This window comes from Neolamprologus brichardi, unplaced genomic scaffold (assembly GCF_056152115.1).
Source record: "Neolamprologus brichardi isolate AB-2024 unplaced genomic scaffold, ASM5615211v1 NODE_ptg000032l+_length_1147064_cov_1, whole genome shotgun sequence".
Taxonomy (NCBI): Eukaryota; Metazoa; Chordata; class Actinopteri; order Cichliformes; family Cichlidae; genus Neolamprologus; species Neolamprologus brichardi.
In genome coordinates this window covers 711522-732418 of record NW_028270039.1, presented here as the reverse complement: position 1 = coordinate 732418, position 20897 = coordinate 711522, and the positions used below count along the sequence as shown (strand labels likewise).

Genomic DNA, 20897 nt, shown 5'->3' with positions numbered 1-20897 from the left:
AGTGGATGATGATCTGATTAGTCGACTAATCGCAAAAATAATCGGTGACTAGTCGACTATCAAAATAATCGTTTGTGGCAGCCCTGTTATGTACAAAGAGCAAAGGCAGAGCACAGAGTTAGGTTTTATTTTCCACTATTTCCTCAGTTGCTATAGTGACTAAAACACTGTCCTCATATAACTTTGTGTTGTTTTCTCAAAGCTGTGAGACGAGTGAAAACTTCAGGTGAAAACAGGAGAATAATAAACAGTGCTCCATCATTTTACTACATCACAACATTAAGAAGCAAAAGCAGAATAACTCTGATGAATAATAAACAGTACACCAATCCTGTTGCAGTGGCACAGATAATATATTATACTGCTATTGCACTGGAATGCTCCAAATCTGCTAAATTACTAATAATCTTCCTCAATATTAGTATTTAGTGTAAACATGAAATCACTAAAAACTGCATCACATTTTAACAAAACAAATAACATGCTCTAATATTTGTTATGCTTTTCTGTTAAAACAGTAAATTTAACTGTAAAATTTAACGTTACATTTACAGAGCGTTAGCATTCTGGTGGCTTAACCATTATATTTGGGCGTGGTCAAAATATTTGTTAAGCAATGTAAATTCAAATTAGGGGTGGGCGATAGAAACGATATACGATAGAAACGATATAAATTTGGCCAACGATAGAGATTTTGATTATACCGCTCTGTTGCGATAGCGCATGTTGATGATGTCATCAAGCTGCACCTGTTTTGGTCGAAAGCATCGCCGCGGCTAAAACCATTATCATCTGCAAATTATGGCGACAGTCATAGCAAAGAGATGAAGCACTTTTGAAATATGGGGAAAGCCAAAAACTGCGCTTCCTCCACTTCCGTAACATTGATTCATTAATGTTGAATTCTCTGCAGCTGCTCTGTTCCCATGTTGTTGCAGTATATTAATAACTAACCTCGTATTGTGGATGAATTATCTCAGTTGTTCTCCTGACTGAAGTTTGCCCCGTGTATAGCATCCTGCTATGCGATTGCATTTGTCCCTGACCACCAGAATCCCTCACGTTAACTTTTATCGAGTGAAAAAAAGTTGGCGTTCATCCTCCAGCTTCACTGTGCTAATGCTATGCTAACATCGCTGTGTCGCTAGCAAACACGTAGCACAACATTATATACCAGCTAGTCCAACTTCAGTAACCCTGCAAACGCCACTGCTGTTTAGTTTCTGTCTTCATTTATGTTGGAAGTAATATCAGAGCTGTACGTTTGAATTAGTTTCAAAAATCTCTCAGTCAGAACATGGTATGAAATGTTTAGGTGGAAGCTAGCGAGCTAACTTCCTGTTAACTTCTAACTCCGTTAAATTTAATAACTTCTGTTTTCATGGATGTTAAACTTAATTGTTACACCTGGTAAAGCAGCAACACTGATGATTTTAATAAAGATGAAAGAATTTAGACCGTTTTTAACTCTCAATGTTCGTTTGACTTTGGGACCTGAAGCAGACGGAGTTTAGGACCCAGATTCCTCCGTGAAGCTCCTCACTACGGCAGCCGTAATGCTCTGACGATCCATCAAGTAGTGCTGCTTACCAAAGCTGTACTAAAACATTTTTAACAGATTTCTGCCCAAATCGGTTCGAGGTCAGTAAGCACAACCAGAATTCATACATAAGGCACACTCTCGATTTTTGAGAACATTAAAGGATTTTAAGTCCTTATAGTGTGGAAAATACGTTATACAGAAGAAAAGAATATATCGTGATATATAACGTTACCACCCAGCCCTAATCCAAATATAAATGTATTCAGTAAATGAACATTTGAGTTCATTGAAGCCTGAGCAGAACTCAAAGCTGGATCAGCTTTTCAAACAAATGTAACAATGAGTTTTCAGTGAAAGCATCCACCACAGACTTGTCTTTGATATTAATTAAAAATGAATGAATATGTTTTAGATCTACACATAAGTAAGTGCATCATTCACTGACCCAATCCCATCATTATTATCATCAGGTGAGAAGGCCTCAGATATGAGATGCACGTATCGTTAAGCCTCCGTTAAACTGTGGTTTGCCTAAAAATGTAGATGATGTCCAGTCATTACTGCTGCCAACAGATTTCTGTTTCCAGCCTGAAAAACAGAGCTAATAAAAAAGGAAGCAGGTGCATTATTCAGCCAGCATGACTTTATTACCAAACCGTGCCTAGGCCACAGCCTGCCAGCCACTGTGCTGCTCTGCACCTGTTATCCTGTACGTAAAATGTATTTTCAATGGTGCATACTTTGCACAATGACTACATTATTCCAGCAGGGAGCTGGCTGGGCCCCAGCGTCCACTTAATGTGTTTCACAGTCTGCTGTCCCCTCTGTGATGGATGAGCACTGGTCACGGTCACTGTGATTACAGATAACGGATGTTTTATCACAGCAAATTAAAACCTGAGCACATACGAACAGTTCTGTATTAATGGGGATGTTAAGTGGGAGAGATTCTGCTCCACACTGAACATCGTGTAAAATGTCACTGCTGACATATCCTCTCAGCTCTTAAAGCATAAATGCAGCCGCCTGATTCAAACGGCTCCATTTCATTTGGATGCATAAGTGTTTGCTTGTAGTATCACAGTGAGGTGCCCTTCAGATAAGATGGGCTCATATTATCACCTCTATTTCCAGAAAAACAAACAGTGGAGAGCAAGACGCGCAATTTCCATCCCATCTTTTAACCATGTATCCTTGCCAATGTCAGCGTGCGTCTTGGTTATGATGCAGGACAGGGAGGTGGGAGAGGGGGGGGCAAACTTTAGGTGGGCAGCAGGAGCGAGAGCGCATAGAGCCGGGAGTGTGTGAGGTTGGAAATAGAGTAAGGCTGTGGACTGTCAGTCAGCAGGATAAACTAATACATGGTTTCAGGCTCAGACTGTGTCAGTGATCCACGACACGGAAACGAAGAAGAGTCAAAGGATGATGGATGTGAGGAAAAATGCAAATGCAGGGAACGTCGACGTGTCCACCACATATCAGCAGGCATGAGGACAAGAAAACAAACAGCTGATGAGTAATAAGATGCTGCACTGGAAATACTCAAGTCTACATGTGACTTTAGACACACACATCCAAATGATGTGGAATCAGACTGTTGTGTATTTAATAGCAAAATAACCTCGTGTCAAACACCATCGTGATCATTTTCATATGTGGTGACAGTGCCAACATCCAGTCTGCAGGAGCCAGAAAGAGAGTGTGTGTGTGTGTGTGTGTGTGTGTGTGTGTGTGGCTATCATCCTTATTTGTTTCACCTGCTGCTCTCCTTCACCTCCCCATTAATGGCATTCCCAAAGAATGGGAGAGATTCCAGAAACCACACACTGTGCAAGCTAAGTGTTCACACACTACGCCACTCCCCCACAGATCACACTGCAGGCGCACTCTACTGGAGACAACGCACAGCCGCTATTAACAACTGATGCAGCGCCTGAAAAACTACCATTGAATTGTAAAGATCTCCTTACAGGCAGTTCTTCACAATCACCAAGTACCATTAAAGACAGGGGCAGGGAAGTCCAGGCCTCGAGGGGCAGGGAAGTCCAGGCCTCGAGGGGCAGGGAAGTCCAGGCCTCGAGGGGCAGGGAAGTCCAGGCCTCGAGGGCCGCTGTCCTGCAGGCTTCACATCTCACCCTGGGTCAACACACCTGAATCACATGATGAGGTCATTAGCCTCTGGAGAACTTCACGACACGTTGAGGAGGTCATTTAGCCGTTTGAATCAGCTGTGTTGGATCATCGTCTGAAAGCTGCAGGACAGCAGCCCTCGAGGCCTGGACTTCCCCAGCACTGATTTAGGAGAAACATCTTTAGATCTGCTGTCTATTCTAAAATTAAGACACCTGTGTTTATGTCTAAACTCAATTAAATCTATTCAGTTTGACCTGAACCAATTAAAAACAAAACACTACAAAGACTTAAAGACTTAGTAGGATTAAAGTGAATCATACGTCTAAAGACTTAAGACAAAGGCAGGGCAACAACGACTGTGACACCTGTGCCTAAAGGAGGAGTTTGTGGAGGAGCAGCAGCTCTACTCTCCAAGAGAAGCTGGGCTCTCTGTAGGAGATGGAGTGAGCCCAGCTACTCTTCAAAGGAAACTCATGTCTGCTGCCCCGACCTCACCACCCAGAGCACCGGGCCTTAGGTGATGGTAGGAACGTAAACTGAGCGGTAAACTGAAAGCTTCACGGGTGGATTTGGTGATCTGATCGTCAGATCTGTGGCCACATGTCTTGAACACTAAGGTGAAGAAAGGTGCTTGTGTTTGGTAGCTAATGATACTTTCAGTAGTAATAAAAACAGTCCTTATTCCTGCTAATTACACAGAAAGTACCACAGGTGTTTCCTGGTAATGGTCACACTTCTTGAAGTTTGCTTTAATAACATTTTCATGTAGTATTAAACAGAAACAGCCTAAATTAGGATTAATTTAAATATTATAATCTGGTATAATCCTGCTACACTAAAACAGTAGCCCATAAGGTCATTATGATGTGAAGCAGACACATTACCTTCTTATTGCCAGGAGGGCCTAGCTTTGTTTCTTAGCTTGTTTTTGGCTCCAATGAAACACACCAAAAACACTTATTACTCTGGGGGGTTATAACATCCAATATCCCATAATAATACCTTTAGTTTCCACCTTGCTGCTGCCTTGTCTATACTAACATGTCATATTCAGATTTCCTCATGAAAACCTTCTAAATCAAAACCAGTCTCCAAACTGGAAATGCATCCACAATCCAAACATCACACCTGAGATGGGTTTGTCTCGTTTCCCTGCCAAAGAATAATTATCCATCTCACACATGTCACACACGTTACATGACATTTGGTTAATATAGTTATCGATATATTGACAGAATTAGATGGGTGTCCCGGCTTGAACATGTCACAAAGCCTATTCAGAAAGTGTGTACTCAGCTCCGTTTGCCTCACCAGTCATGCTGCCCATTCCTGAGCCCAGTTTTTCCAAAAGTACCAGAGAAGAACGTCTGACTCTCTCTTACAACACAAAGCAGCCTGAGAAGATTGCTGTGCTGACTTTAGAAACAACACCCAGTTAAAGAAGTAAGAAAAAGGAACACCAGTATGCAAATAGCTACCACGTCCTACACTAAGAAAATAACTTTTACTTGATGTGCAAGTATAACTACACACTGAGCACAAATACAGGCTGGTAAACTGACACACAGTCAAACACCAGCAGCCTACATGCTAGCTGGTTGCGATGCAACTCAGATACTTGACTAAATGCAGGAAAGCAGGATTCAGTTGAGAGTCATCCCATTTCATCCCTCAGTTTGAATGTAACCACTTACAGCACAGCTCATCAGCATTAATAAGCTGATACCACTGTACTTAGACGTGACGCTCGCTTTATGTCCACACTGCATTGACAGCAAATCCTCTGTGTGTTTAATAAATCACAGCAGTTAGGTGGGATGGCTTAGTCTCAAGTCACCTAATGACTATATTATAAGCTACAGCATTAAGAGGGATGAATACTAATCTTGGCTGTTTCAGTTTACCCTGGGCTAAAGGGGAGAGTGCTTTGAGCAGGCAACGGAGCAGTGTGGTTTCCCTGGCAGCCAGTGTGTCTTTCCAAACACAGCAAAAGTACACCACTGACTTAGTTCTGCATGCTGATCTCTGCCATCTCATTATCGTTGGGGATAGTGAGGGTATACAGCAGCCACACACTTAAAAAGCTCTCCTACATTCAGCTCCTCACGCCTGCGCTTCACACCTGGGATTACAGTGTTACACGCCATTACACACTGTTACAAAGTGCTACACGCTGTTACAAAGTGCTACACGCTGTTACAAAATGCTACGCGCTGTTACAAAATGCTACGCGCTGTTACACGCTGTTACACGCTGTTACAAAGTGCTACGCGCTGTTACAAAGTGCTACACGCTGTTACAAAGTGCTACGCGCTGTTACAAAATGCTACGCGCTGTCACAAAGTGCTACGCGCTGTTAGACGCTGTTACAAAGTGCTACGCGCTGTTACAAAATGCTACGCGCCGTTACACGCTGTTACAAAGTGCTACGCGCTGTTACAAAATGCTACGCGCCATTACACACTGTTACAAAGTGCTACACACTGTTACACGCCGTTACAAAGTGCTACACGCTGTTACAAAATGCTACGCGCCGTTACAAAGTGCTACGCGCTGTTACAAAATGCTACGCGCTGTTACACACTGTTACAAAGTGCTACACGCTGTTACAAAGTGCTACACGCTGTTACAAAGTGCTACACGCTGTTACAAAGTGCTACACGCTGTTACAAAGTGCTACACGCTGTTAGACGCTGTTACAAAGTGCTACGCGCTGTTACAAAATGCTACGCGCTGTTACAAAGTGCTACGCGCTGTCACAAAGTGCTACGCGCTGTTAGACGCTGTTACAAAGTGCTACGCGCTGTTACAAAGTGCTACACGCTGTTACACGCTGTTACAAAGTGCTATGCGCTGTTACAAAGTGCTACACGCTGTTAGACGCTGTTACAAAGTGCTACACGCTGTTACAAAGTGCTACACGCTGTTACACGCTGTTACAAAGTGCTACGCGCTGTTACAAAGTGCTACACGCTGTTAGACGCTGTTACAAAGTGCTACGCGCTGTTACAAAGTGCTACGCGCTGTCACAAAGTGCTACGCGCTGTTACACGCTGTTACAAAGTGCTACGCGCTGTTACAAAGTGCTACACGCTGTTAGACGCTGTTACAAAGTGCTACGCGCTGTTACAAAGTGCTACACGCTGTTAGACGCTGTTACAAAGTGCTACGCGCTGTTACAAAGTGCTACACGCTGTTACACGCTGTTACAAAGTGCTATGCGCTGTTACAAAGTGCTACACGCTGTTAGACGCTGTTACAAAGTGCTACACGCTGTTACAAAGTGCTACACGCTGTTAGACGCTGTTACAAAGTGCTACACGCTGTCACAAAGTGCTACGCGCTGTTAGATGCTGTTACAAAGTGCTACGCGCTGTTACAAAATGCTACACGCTGTTACACGCTGTTACAAAGTGCTACACGCTGTTACAAAGTGCTACGCGCTGTTACAAAGTGCTACGCGCTGTTACAAAATGCTACACGCTGTTACACGCTGTTACAAAATGCTACGCGCCGTTACAAAGTGCTACGCGCTGTTACAAAATGCTACGCGCTGTTACACACTGTTACAAAGTGCTACACGCTGTTAGACGCTGTTACAAAGTGCTACGCGCTGTTACAAAATGCTACGCGCTGTTACAAAGTGCTACGCGCTGTCACAAAGTGCTACGCGCTGTTAGACGCTGTTACAAAGTGCTACGCGCTGTTACAAAGTGCTACACGCTGTTAGACGCTGTTACAAAGTGCTACGCGCTGTTACAAAGTGCTACACGCTGTTAGACGCTGTTACAAAGTGCTACGCGCTGTTACAAAGTGCTACACGCTGTTACACGCTGTTACAAAGTGCTATGCGCTGTTACAAAGTGCTACACGCTGTTAGACGCTGTTACAAAGTGCTACACGCTGTTACAAAGTGCTACACGCTGTTAGACGCTGTTACAAAGTGCTACACGCTGTCACAAAGTGCTACGCGCTGTTAGATGCTGTTACAAAGTGCTACGCGCTGTTACAAAATGCTACACGCTGTTACACGCTGTTACAAAGTGCTACACGCTGTTACAAAGTGCTACACGCTGTTACAAAGTGCTACACGCTGTTACAAAGTGCTACACGCTGTTACAAAGTGCTACACGCTGTTACAAAGTGCTACACGCTGTTAGACGCTGTTACAAAGTGCTACATGCTGTTACATGCTGTTACAAAGTGCTACATGCTGTTACATGCTGTTACAAAGTGCTACACGCTGTTAGACGCTGTTACAAAGTGCTACATGCTGTTACATGCTGTTACAAAGTGCTACGCGCTGTTAGATGCTGTTACAAAGTGCTACGCGCTGTTACAAAATGCTACACGCTGTTACACGCTGTTACAAAGTGCTACACGCTGTTACAAAGTGCTACACGCTGTTACAAAGTGCTACACGCTGTTACAAAGTGCTACACGCTGTTACAAAGTGCTACACGCTGTTACAAAGTGCTACACGCTGTTACAAAGTGCTACACGCTGTTAGACGCTGTTACAAAGTGCTACATGCTGTTACATGCTGTTACAAAGTGCTACATGCTGTTACATGCTGTTACAAAGTGCTACACGCTGTTAGACGCTGTTACAAAGTGCTACATGCTGTTACATGCTGTTACAAAGTGCTACACGCTGCCACACACTATTAAAAAAAAAAAAATCATCGGCCCATAAAAACGAAAAATCACCAGCAATGGCCAGTCCAGCTATGGTCGTGCCATCAGTTAACCCTTCCCGTGCCAACTGTGGCACGCGTGCCTAGGGTTGCCGACCCTTGATTTAGATGATCTGTTACCAACATCTGATTAAAATCTGGGATGTAAAGGTTGCATAAGGGTTGCAAAGTCTCCAAAAACTGACACTACAGCATGAAAGACTGTAGAGATAAGCTGTGGTAGGCTTGTTCTTTGGTAGCTAACAACAGGTGCCAATGCTCCAAAAGACACCAGCAGCACAGTGGTAACATGCAGTGACACAATGAGCAGGACTGAGGCCAATAAACAGATGCCAGCTACAACTACTGTTCACCACAGTTATCAGTCATAGAGGCAGGTATACAATCAAAGCTGGAAACACTAAACCAGTGTATGTATAACTGTGTGAACTGTGCTATTTTAACAGAAAACCATGGTGGGATTGTACAGGGACTGTTTGTACTGGTGCACCGGCTTCATGAACACGTTGGACATTCAGCTTAAAGCTTATGACCCACTCATCTATTCCTCAGTGCTGCCATCTATTTCAGGTCTACATGACCGTGCTCTATACCGAGGGCAAAGGTCGCCCATAAGTCGTCAGTTTGAAAAAGTGATGAAACGTGTAAGCTGTCCATGGCAACACATGAACAACACTGTGGATGGTGGGGAGACATTAAACCCCGTCAGGTTGATCCACAGTGGGGCACTGAACTGCCCGTCACAGTCCATGCCCCTTTGGGCCTCCGTGAGCTGCACAGCAGAAACACACCTGAGAGAGCGCAGGTGTGCGGGGGCATCACAGAGAAGTAGCGGTCTACTGTTATACTGCAGAGATGTCAGCCAATCATTTTTACAGTTAGTTCACTTTCAGTAAGAAAGTGTGCTGATCGTTTCAAATGAAAGCAGACTTTTGCTGCTTCCATGAAATCCACGTTTCCTTGCCTGCTGTGAGTGCCAACGTGAGGACAGACTGAGTGGTTAGAGAGGAGAAAAACGAGCCACTTCACTGCTGTTCACATTGCAGCCCACTTCCACCCATGTACAAAGTGCACTTCCCCAGGGCTTGCTGTTTGTCATAAAACATCTTTCAGCACATAATTTAACCAAACTTGAGAGGTAAAAGCGGGGTGGGGGGGGATAAAACATTTTTCTAAAGGAGTGATGAAGAGTAACACTGAGGCTGTGTGCCAAGAGCGCAGTAATCCTAAACCAAGCTCAAGTAGTGCCTCCTCTAAGATACTGTGGCGTAATTCCAGGCAGCTGAGCAAATGAGAGGCGTTCCAGAGAGCACATTATCTTTATGCATTTATCAGCATCTGCACTGACAATGATCGATGTGCACGTGACTGCAAATAAACTGCTTCAAAAATCAGCGTTGAGGAATAAAAAGCTGCTCCATCGCTTTGACTTTGTTCCTCGAGGAATTACACGGATCATTTTTAAATCGTGGGTTAGATGGTTGCAAGTATTTCTGGATTTCAGCCTGCACAGATATGAACCATAAGACACCACAGAACCAAAAACCTCCCAACAGAAGAACACCCGGAAACCACACCGCACGCTTAAAGCACAGAAACACGTGCACATTTCTAAATAACGCATGATAAGATGACAGATGTACGAAAACATTCCCAGTATCTGCTGTTTTTTTCAAACATGTAGACAAATTCTTTCCCATAAAGTTGGTTTCTGCAGTGCAATGTGTCTCCCTCACATCGCGCTCGCTCTGCACACGCAAGGCTGCGCCTATCCAATCCGACTGGCATCACGGCCATGGAATGCTGAAGTCCACATTTTTCCCATTCAGCAAGGAAAAACGGCCTTTCAAAGCCAATCAGCTAGAAATGTTGCTTTGTTTTTATTTTTGACTGAACTTCCTGGAACCTATTATGGAGCTGTCAGGGATGTATATTTAGTTATGGCAACACAGGGCCTCCTCGCCCCCTTGCGCCACTGGTCATGTCACCTCTGATAAACAGAAAAACAATTGGCTATCCCCTTTGTCACCTTTAAAGAAAATGGTGTGGCCACTGTGTCTGTGGGTGGAAACGATGAAGCTCTCTGTAAACACCAGTACAGGGGTCTGGGACGGACACGATTCGGCCTTTACGTGATCAACGAGGTTTTTCAGAAGTTACAAAAAAAGAGCAAACATTTCTAATCGATCAGTAGTTATTTAAAAAAATCTTTTCAGAAACATCTGTCCAGCTGTGATCTATACAGCGATGGGCAATGTTCACACGAGTCAGAGGAGAAAGTCCTGAATCTTTGATCTTCAATGGTCTGATCAGTGCTGCTGATTTGCATTTGCAGCAGGACAAGGAGCTGCAAGAGTGAATATAGCAAGCAGCTCTCCACCCAACGCAGAGTCAGTGTGGATCAGCCAGCTCACAACAGCTGCAGACGGACGAGTGCTGCTGCAGTCCTAAACTGAGAGAACGTTAGAGAACAGCCACAACTGGCTAACTGGCTGCTACCACGTTTTCAAAATAAAAGTACCGTAACGTGGCCTTATTCTCTTCCACACAGAACATGAGGAACAAGCGAGCAGCAGCCTGGGAGCAGCTCACTCCCTGGACAGCACTTCATGTTCAGAGAACAGTTTTATATTTTCTATATACTGATGTTATTTTCTTTGTTCTTCTCACGCGTTCTCCAAACTTAAAGGGAGTAGAGTCAGATACTGTGACACAGGGTTACTGTGGTTACACAAACACAGTAACACACACTTTGCAGCTCTACAATTATGTGTCGTGTCTTTTGACAGCTCTTTGGTTTTGCCCATGTTGCTACTTAGACTTTGGCTGATTGTGGGGTGCACAGGGGTCTTTATGACAGCTAACGACCTCAGACAGGTGCTACTAACTTAGAACCACGAGCAGAGTGTAGCTCGACTGTTTAACCCTCTGGGGTCCAGGGTGTAATTGGCCGTTTTTGACCACTTTTACTTCTATATTTCACCTTTAAAAACTGTTCATCTTGCCTTGTTTGCTTTCACTATTTTCAGCACAACCTCAAATATTTGAAATTGGAGTTTTTTCCATTTTGACATTATGGATATTAGCACAGTTGATCTAAATTTAGGCAAAAAATGTAAAATCTGAGTAGAAAAAGGTTATTTTTTACTGCAGAATCCACAAACATGTTTAAGGAATTATTTTTATAACTTGAAATGCAAATAGAAATTGTACATTTCTAAAAATTATGCACAAGTTTTGCAAACAAAGTTATTTGGTACTATTTACCTAAAAATGCAGCCAATGCCTCAGGCATTTTTTATATAACCATTTAAATCTATTTACAGAACAATCAGGTGTGCTGCATCAAAGAAGAAGAACACAGATGATTTGTGCCAGTCCAAAAAATTGTTTCTGTCCAGTATAAGACATTTCTGTCTCTCACAGTGGAAATGCAGCTATGCTGAAAACTGTAGACCCCTCCATGATCTCTAAGAGAACGTGCAAAATCACAGGGTGATCAAATACTTATTGACCTCACTGTAGATTTATGCTTTTGTGCACTGCTCAACACTCCAGCTACACAACGCTCAGCCAAAAACACGTCACACAAGTTGATTCACTTCATTTATACTGCAAGTGCTGAAATCTGCAACGTAGCATCCTCGGCTGCAACAACAGACACGTGGACAAACAACACAACGCTGTATGATGTTGCACACAGACTGGACACTGTGCAGGTTTGTAGACTGTTTCAATGACCAGCACACCGGAAACTGATAACTGCTGGTGTGTTAAGGCCATGAAAGATCCATATTCATTTCATTTTGGATTACTGACCTTACATGAAAAAAGAAAGAGTACTTTTAATGTGGTGATTGTACAAACTATTCACTGAATTTACAGAAAAATGTTTTTTGTTATGAGATGAGACATGGGTCGTACAGCCCTGCATAGCAACATTAAATGAACTGCAGCCACAGAAAACTCACAGGGCGTTAAACTGTCACAGGAACAACACACGACTAAAACTCGTGTATGTTTCAAACAAAAGACTAAAAGAAAAAAACTGAGTGGACTGACGTCCTCCGAGGAGAAACCGACGCCTGTAGCATCAAGTGTGAATAAGAGTCGCAGGAGAACATGAGGTGGGTTCTCAAATCGAGGAAAAAGGTCCTGTGTATGTACTAGTTCATTAACATTTTACCATTAGCAATCTTTAAAAAACACGTTTAAAGTTGTAACTTTGAACAGAAAAACTTCTATGTGGAGTAAATAAAGACATTCACACTGTTTAAACTGCAAAGAGAAATCAGGCTGCAGAGGTCAGAGTACTATAAATGATGTAATGTTTAACTGAGGACAGGAACACGTAAAAACTGATGTGCTGTGTGTAGGACAGGCGAGCGTGGACACTCCATGAGAATCCAGAGACATGTGATGCAATCCTTAGCTAATTGGATATGTGTATTACAACGTCTGTGGTCACAGCTCCCTTATGGGGGCATGAAATAACAGGCAGCTGTGTGTGTGTGTGTGTGTGTGTGTGTGTGTGTGTGTGTGTGTGTGTGTGTGTGTGTGTGTGGATGGCTGCTGAGAGGTTTATTAACCCAGTCCATCAAACCAGTGTGGGATTCACACTGAGACACCGAAGGCTTAAGGATGCAAGCATCACACAAGCAAGACAGCAAGACGCTTCCTCCCTGAAATACTAATATAACGTAAGCCCTTATTTTCTAACTCTCTACCACCTACACACACCCTCACCTCCACAGGCAGGGTGGGGGTGCTGCATACACAGGTAGTGAACTGTGTACTGTGATTTGACCAGCTTTGCTACCTTTCTAGGGAGAACCCCAACAACAGCCTCTTCACCACTTTCCTTCTGTGTGATTCACACTCCACAGCCATGTACAACATACAGAGCACTTTTCCACTCTAAGCACATGTTACTACAAGCTTCATTCAGTCACACACATTCATTTTGTCCACACACTGCATCCAGTCTATGGCCCAAGGATAAGTTAAGAGAAACCGTCCCAGCGTCCTGGGTGTGGACAACACTGTCCGGGAGTAGAGCAGGGCGATATGACCAAAAATATTTATCACGATATACATTTGAAAATTTGTGATAACGATATAACTGACGATATAATTGACACGAGACAAAATACTTTACAACTCCACAACTTTATTAGTGTCAATAAAAAACCATCAATGTATTTTCACTTAAACAAGCAGCTGTTTTTTATCTGCATTAAAGTTATATAAAATTTAACAGTGCAAATGCAAATTCCTCGCTGACAGTTTAACCAAAAGGCATTTCCAGTGGAAACTGGCCGACATATCCTCAGCATAACCATGTATAATATCCACAACACTTAAAAAGAGGTTATACACACACAATACGGTAATATTATGTTGAAGCACAGTATGTATCACTCCGCGAGGCTCCGCCTACGATAGCCGTAATGCTCCAACAATCCATCAAGCGGTGCGGCTTCGTAGCTTAGCAACGTCGTACTGAAACATTTGACAGATTTTCGAGCGCCGTGCACATAAAATCGTTTCGAGGTCAGTAAACACAACCAGAGTTCATACATAAGGCACACGGGATTATAAGGGGCTCTGTCGACTCTCAGAAAAATCAAAGGATTGATTTTAAGTGTGCCGTATTTTCCAAACAACACGGTAATAACGACGGCCCGCTAGCATGCGCTACCAAAAATAGTGCTTTGTTGTGTATCTGAGGGACGAAAGCTAAACCAGTTCCACACCAGTGAAGCTGCAGCATTTTTACAAACCAGTTCTGGTTCATCTGTTTCACTCAATGATCCGCTTTCACTTTTCTCATTCTGCATGTTTCTCATCCGGGAGCGTCTGATCAACAGCTGACCAGCAAAAGTGACAAAATGCACCTGTTTGTGTCTGAAAGCTCCAAAGTCTCTAATTCTGGATGACTTCCTTCTTTAATAGGGACGCTCCTGCAATTTGTTTTTCAGTCGACTAACATCTGAGTAACCAACTCTAACTCTTAACATCTGAGTGTTTCTGAGTTAAATTTGAGTCTAATGTAAAAAACAAATCATTGAAACCATTCATCACATTCTGCAGTAACGAATCTGCTGTGAAACATCATCACCGTAACACAGCAGAGGAACACTTACGAATGAAAACATGTTCTATAAAAGATGCTCACGTAGTCATAAAATATGAGATAATAACATTTGAAAATCTAATAACTCTAATAACATCGGGGTCTCCAGCAGGACATGCCCAGCCTCAGCTGCCTCCCCTCGATGTGGAGGAGCCCCGACCCACCTCCTCACCCTGTTCCTCAGGGAGAGCCCAGAATGAGCCTCCCGTTCTCGTGGTTAACAAAACATGTAAAAATCAGATGTGTAGTGTTTCAACAACTATGCTCCAACTGGTAGACACTCAGACAAAGAGCTTACCGGACTAAGTAACCATCAGAATAAACAGCCAGCATGTCTGGTACCGACTGACAACAGTGCCCATTAGTTGTCCGAGAGCTTTGGTAGATGCACCTCCTGTATGGGCTGGAAGCTCCTGCGTTACTCCTTTTTACGGCTGAAGGGTTAAAAAAACGAGTTCCCGTCATGGCACAAAAGACACCGAATGTTCACCATTTTGTTTCAAGTTACGTTCGTTTGAGTCGTCGAGCCAAAATTAGCAGGAATTAAGGCCATAAGAAAGCGTTCCACTGAACTATGAAGCGGAGGAGTCACTGTGCATGTTACTAACATGTTTGAGGCTTGCTGTGCATCATCAGCATCCTTTCTTCATGCCATCATTCGTGTTTGATTTCATCCTTAAACACATGACATGATATGTTTTGTAACCATGTGTTACCACTGGAGGTAAACCCTCTGTCTTTACAGTCATGAAGGCATCTCAGTCGGAGCTTTTTCATAACCCAACAAACTGTTCTTGACCAGGCCAGATGAAGACGTGTTGGTTTGTTCTTTTTTGGCCTTTCAGTCCAGCTGTGACCTTCTTCACTTACAGTTAGGATTAGAAACTAAAGGCAAAATTCATTGGATTTGACAGGAAGTGATGAAGAGGCAGCTAGCACAGGCCATGAAACCGGCTGATGTTCCTGTGGTGAAGTCAAACCACCACCCAGTAACAACATGCTAACAGCACATTAAAACACAATCCTAAGCATCCAGTCAAAGCTGACAACACAAATACATCTTATAATGCTGGGTTTGTACATCAGCTCCATCATTTATGTCTAAAAAAACTAAAACTACAGAAAAACGATGAGCCCTTTATCCCTAAAGATTGATAATAACAACAATAACAATAATAACAACAATAATAATAATAATAATAATAATAATAAGCCAAAAAACAAGCAATCATATTATTTGGAGGTGAAGCTGATAAGTGCCAACAAAAGGAAATTCCTCCATTGCTGCAGACTGTCCTTAAGCTAACTGCATCCAAAGGAAAGACTCCAACACAGGATGTGTGGCAGCGACTACATTTAGGAATCATAACAGTTTAAATCGTGCTTCTGTGACCTTTGGTCAGAGATTCATCAGAAATACATTATGTCCACGAAAGGTCAACGACTTGAAACTAAGCTCTGAAATCACTTCAGGATTATTACGAGTGAACTAAAACTTCAGAAACGGTGATGTTCAAGCCAAGGCTGGACTCTTCCTCCTCCTCCTCCTCTTCCTTCAGCTCGGGGTTCATGAGGAAGAGTTTGCTTTCTTCTCAGCTCTGTCAGAACATCCAGATCCTTCGACCCTTTGTCCCATGTAGCTCTCTGCTGCCTCTGTGACTAACTCCAGACCCCCCACCCCCACCGACAGGATGATTAATAGCCCTCTGGTGGGACTCTCGATCCACTCAGCACATTGTTGAGAGCGTCTGAAACAGAACAACAGTTGCATCCCCACTTCAAACTGGGCCTAAGCCCTGCCTGTCATTCCCCGGTTAACTGGCCAGATTTACAGCGGCGAACCAGCACTAGGTGGCAGCCTGTCTGACGACCCGCGGCTACTTCTTTTAGCTGTTTTGATGGGACTCTTAAAACCAGTAGGCCAAATGCTTGGCACACCTGTATAGTCCATGCTGTCTCCCATCAGACATCCAGGCCCGTGCTACACCGAGGCAGCTAGCATTTCTATTCTGTTTCCGAAGCCTTTGGTTTGTTTGGTTCTTGAGAAGAAACTGTGAGCAGCACTGCTTAAAGAGTTCAATCTAAAAGCTTCAGTGCTGTTCCACTTACATCTTATTCATACTGCAACTCGTCGTATTTATTTAACGCAACAAGAGTTGAATGAAAACAGCATGTTTGTGTTATTTTATGTGTTATTTTACAGCATCGTCTAATTAAAGAGTACATCTGAAGCTCCTCCTGATGCATCCGTCCCAGTGTTAGAGGAGAGCAGTATACAATAATGGCTCCACTCAGGAGTTAATCTACACTATTTATCCTGAAAAATCAGATTACAGATTAATAGAAGGCTTGACTCGATCACCGTCTTCTTACTGTGTCATAAAACGACTCTGACAGAAGGAATGAGAACATAATCTGATGCTTAAGGGTCTCAGACGCCGGGCCTGGCAGCAGACATGTGAAGCATCGCCACGAGGCACATTCTCTGTGCTCAGAATGCCTTCATAAGTAAACATATTTGCATAAGCAGCTAAGCAGCATGAATTATGGCGCCTCTTCATCGGCATTTGCCAGTTGTCTTCTGCCACTTCAATTGGGAGTGATATATGTGTGAAGATCAGGTGGCAGAAGAGGGAGGGAGGGGTGAGACTGCTGAAGGTGGGGGTAAAAGGCCACAACCAGTTCATAAGTGCTCGGGCTGCAATCCCCAGAGGCATGCCGATGCCTACAACTGCATGCACGCGACCTTGAAATGAGACGACGAGGGACAGCATGTGTGCATGCTCTCCTGATGACTGACATGAAGGTGAAATGGGATGAATTAGTGAGGGCTGTTGTTGTTGTGGCCCTCAAATAGCACTGAAATCAAACAGAAATATGAGAACTCAAACGAAATGATTAAAAATCTCATTTTTAATGATAATAATTCTGCGATTGCAACGCCTCATAAGCCGGATAATTATCACGAAGCCCATCTAGAGAGCAATCAAGTGATCCTCCGCCGTGTTCCTTCTGCAAGTCCACCGCCATGCCCCCAAGACATCCACTCCTCGCGCCGTGCTAGTGATTCGAGTCAATTAGAGGTGCGCTTGTGGATTTCGTTATTGTCTGGATGTAAAGGGGAAAGCTGTCAGTCAAAGGGCCACTCTGGCTCTGTATCTGGAGGGTGCAAGGGGCTCTAAACCTGTATTTGTATGAATAAAAATGAAGGGATTTAGGAGCAGACTGTTTGGCTGCAGCACAGGGATGGGGGAGGTGGGAGTGCAGGGAGTAAAAAGAAAGAATTGAAGATTTGAGTAGCTGAGGCTCAGTGACTTCTGCATAACAAAAAAGAAGGTGAGCAGGAGAGGAAATACAATCTGTTTCAGGAAGGGCTGTTCTCCGCTCTCCTGGAGTCTCAGAGGGATCGTCAGCCAATAAAAGAAATCCACAGAATTATTCAACAAGAGACTGAGACGGATTTCTGCGTGTGATAACGGCCCTGTGTGGGAGAGACCCTCCGCCAATGTCAAGTGAGAGATGAAGACTCAATCTGCAGGTCAGAACGACGCCTCCATGTTAGGACACCAAAGCTCATGGTCACAGGGAATCTGGTTGGGAGGACAATATGTCAGCGTCGCCGGCTTGTTTGTAATTCCAGCGCAGCGCCCGGATTAGGAAGAACATCGTTGTTCACGTCATTACAACCGTTCGCCAACGAGCACCTGATAACGTTTCCACAACGATCAAAAGAATTTATGCACACCCCTCACTTAGGTCTGCATGTTTCAGTGTTGTCAGAGCAGTGGGGGGGGGGGCAGCAGAAGAAATAAATGCATCACCATCTTCTGTTTGGGCGACTTTTATGTGTGACGAGTGAAACGTGCTAACAACTACGACCAAAGCCACTGGGGGGGGGGGGGGGGGGGGGGGGGGGGGGGAAATGGATACTTTGTAGCATGGTGATATTTTGTTTGCTAATAATGTATGGATACAGGGACAGCAGAAATCGATACTTTGTTACAAAAAGGTTTTTGTGCTCTGACTTCAGAGCATGTTGATCCTTTTTCTGAGCAAGAATCCTGACATTCCTTCACTGTCCAAATGTGTTTAATAAACATGACAGTTTACTTATTTTAATTTAAGACATGTTTTATTTTAATTAAGTTTAAAACTTTTTTATTTAATGTAAAATTATATTTTGTTTTCATTTACTTTCAAATTCTTCAGTTGCTGAAGGGGCTGCATAGTTTTCATAAACTGCATAGTTCAGAATAGCTATAATTGTACCAGATGGTTGATTCAGTTAAGTTGGACTAGACTGTAATACAAACCGTTCAGTTTGTCAACAATCAAACTGAAATGAGAGAAAGACTGAGTGTGAGACTTTGATATTAGAGAAAATGAATATTGATAAAGTTTACCTTTATGTACAGAATCTGAATATCGCAAAATATTTTTAAAAATTGCAATAATATCGTATCGTGCGTTAAGTATTGTGATAATATCGTATCGAGGGATGTATGGTGATTCCCACCTCTATGAGCCAGCAGCAGCCACTGAGACAACAGACAAACAATGACCAGCAGAAGCAGACGGCTCACGGGGCTAGCACCTGGTTTCATACTGACATGAAGGGTCAGTGCTTTCAGTGCTCTGCCTCTTCTGCTACAATTTTTAGCAAGTAAATACCGATTCAGTTTGTGGTCACAAAGCTGTGAAAAGCACTCAGTTACACCCGTCTAATGAGATTAGCGCCGGAGCATTAAGTATGGCGCTCGATACAAACCGTCCCATGTAAATCGGTGGAATAGCTCCCGTTTCCTGGGACTGCCTGCCTGAATAAGGGCGTTACAACACATGGTCCATCGCTGGCCCAACTATTTGACTGTGCTCTCATTGTTCTGAAGTCGAGAACGGACCGTATACTTTCCAGAAGTTGGGGGAAAGCTTTTCCCGCTTTCACAAAACAGACACAACACTTCCTTTCCCAGAACAATTCATCTCTTTGCTTGACAAGACTCCCTGCTATATTTACCCAACTAAAATTGCAGATGATATACTTCCAGCTGCACCACGGCACATGGTCCTGTCAATCACGCTGGTTACAGCAGAGCAACCAATGCTACCACGACACTAAGCTGCAGAGAAAACGAAAAGACATCTTGTGGGGACTCATTCCTGTTTCCTCTGCTGGTTGATTCTTGTCGTTAGAGGAACGGAGACGCACACGAGAGCGAGCGGCATTACCGGGCTTTCATTAGGCAGACAGCCGGGCTACTACCACGCAGCAAAACACAGCCCACCCACAAGATTTATCCACCAGCACAGCGCTGAGGTTCTGTGTGAAAGCTGCACAGGTTTATTAGGCTGTTGTGCTGCTGCGAAAAACAAAACAAATTGATCAGTCTCTCAAGCACTTTGGCTCTGCTGCGGTTATTCCTCTAACCCACGTATGAATGAAACATTTGACAGGCTGGCTGCACAGGAGATTTGGACTTAAGGACGGAACAAGGCCTTCAAACATTCTCCACATCAAGTCATTACTTAATGCAAATGTCTGAAAAAGAAAAAAGAATAATCCAGCATTACATTCAAGCTGCAGTCTGGTCAAACACAGAACTATAATGCAGGCAGTGAGGTTGGTGATTTGACGGCTGAAGGGAAAAGCTTATGGAAGAGAAAAAGAAAGGAGGAGGGTGAGCCTGTGTTGTGGATTCCTCCTCAGCCAGCAGTGCCTGTCCATCTCAGTGGCAGAGGCATTCCCTGGAGGCAGGCAGCAGCAGCGGTGGGGGCTTAGTGCTGTGTGTGTTTCATCTTTCCCACTGCCCGGAGCTGCAGGGCCATGGGAGCTGCCAGCAGTCTCACTCCAAAGGCATGACAACATGCGGGACGGAGCCAGCTTGGACCTCTCAGAAAGAGCAGGCCAGCTGACGGAGAGGCGGGGCTTCAGCACCACCATTGTGCTTACAGACACGAGGACTCGAGAATAACTGGTCCCACGCAGTAACAATGTTACTACAACATCCAATGGCACAACCTGAATCTACTGAAAACACAAGTGTGGGTGTGCCCTGGGGTATGTGCGCTACACCCTCTGCACCTTTGGTGGCCAGCAGCTTCAGCTAGTTAAACTGGAAACCATCATTTCATAAAGCCACCCAACCCTCCCCTGCACATCTGTAACAGCACCACTGTAACTCTTACAGATGTGCTATCAACAAACGTCTGCTTGACCTGATCTGTGCAGCAATCAGACGTCACTGATCACTGTTAACACTTCAGACTCCTCGAGCAACTAGAACGAAACAGTAAAACACAAACTGGTTCGCTCCTGCTCATTTCTCCTGTTGGCTCAGAGTAATGTTAGATAAAAAGACCCCATTTAGAGCCAGTCAATACAATAGGTG

At 43.8% G+C, this 20897-nt stretch overlaps 1 protein-coding gene across 4 annotated transcripts in view; it reads right to left on the bottom strand.

Moving 5' to 3' along the window:
* The window catches only part of gbf1 (golgi brefeldin A resistant guanine nucleotide exchange factor 1), a 75162-nt gene that overhangs the window by 47148 nt on the left and 7117 nt on the right, over positions 1-20897 (bottom strand). The gene's annotated exons all lie outside the window — the stretch shown is intronic.